This window comes from Nannospalax galili, unplaced genomic scaffold, assembly GCF_000622305.1.
Source record: "Nannospalax galili isolate Female #2095 unplaced genomic scaffold, S.galili_v1.0 scaffold4781, whole genome shotgun sequence".
Lineage (NCBI taxonomy): Eukaryota > Metazoa > Chordata > Mammalia > Rodentia > Spalacidae > Nannospalax > Nannospalax galili.
In genome coordinates this window covers 12158-12644 of record NW_008345008.1, presented here as the reverse complement: position 1 = coordinate 12644, position 487 = coordinate 12158, and positions in this window count along the sequence as shown.

Below are 487 nucleotides of genomic sequence, written 5' to 3'. Positions count from 1 at the left end.
AGTGATGTGGGTAGGTGGTCCTGTAATGTGTAAGAAAGCAGGTTTATCATGGGTCAGGGGAGCAAATCTGTAACCAACTGTTCCTCCATGGTCTGTGCTTCAGCTCCCACCTCCAGGATCCTGCCCTGAGTTCCTGCCTTGACTTCCTTCTATGATGAACTGTGTTTCAAGCCAAACCCTTTCCTCCCCAAGTTGGTTCTGGCCAGTGCTGTTATCACAGTGATGGAAAGTAACCCTCCTTTTTTATAACACTTCTTCCCATTGTTTCTGTGGGGAAGTCACCATCCATGCTTGAATGAACACTTCCCTGGTGGCCTTAGAAGAGGTGAAACCACACTCCTGTAAGTCCAACTTTACCCACTGTTCTGTCAGTAAGCCCAATAAATGTCTCCCCAGGGCTGTAGTTTGCTGAAATCAAGCCTCTGTCATAGGGCCCAACGGAGGAATCAGTGACAGAGTTTACACCTCCCCGAAGAAATTTTAGCTA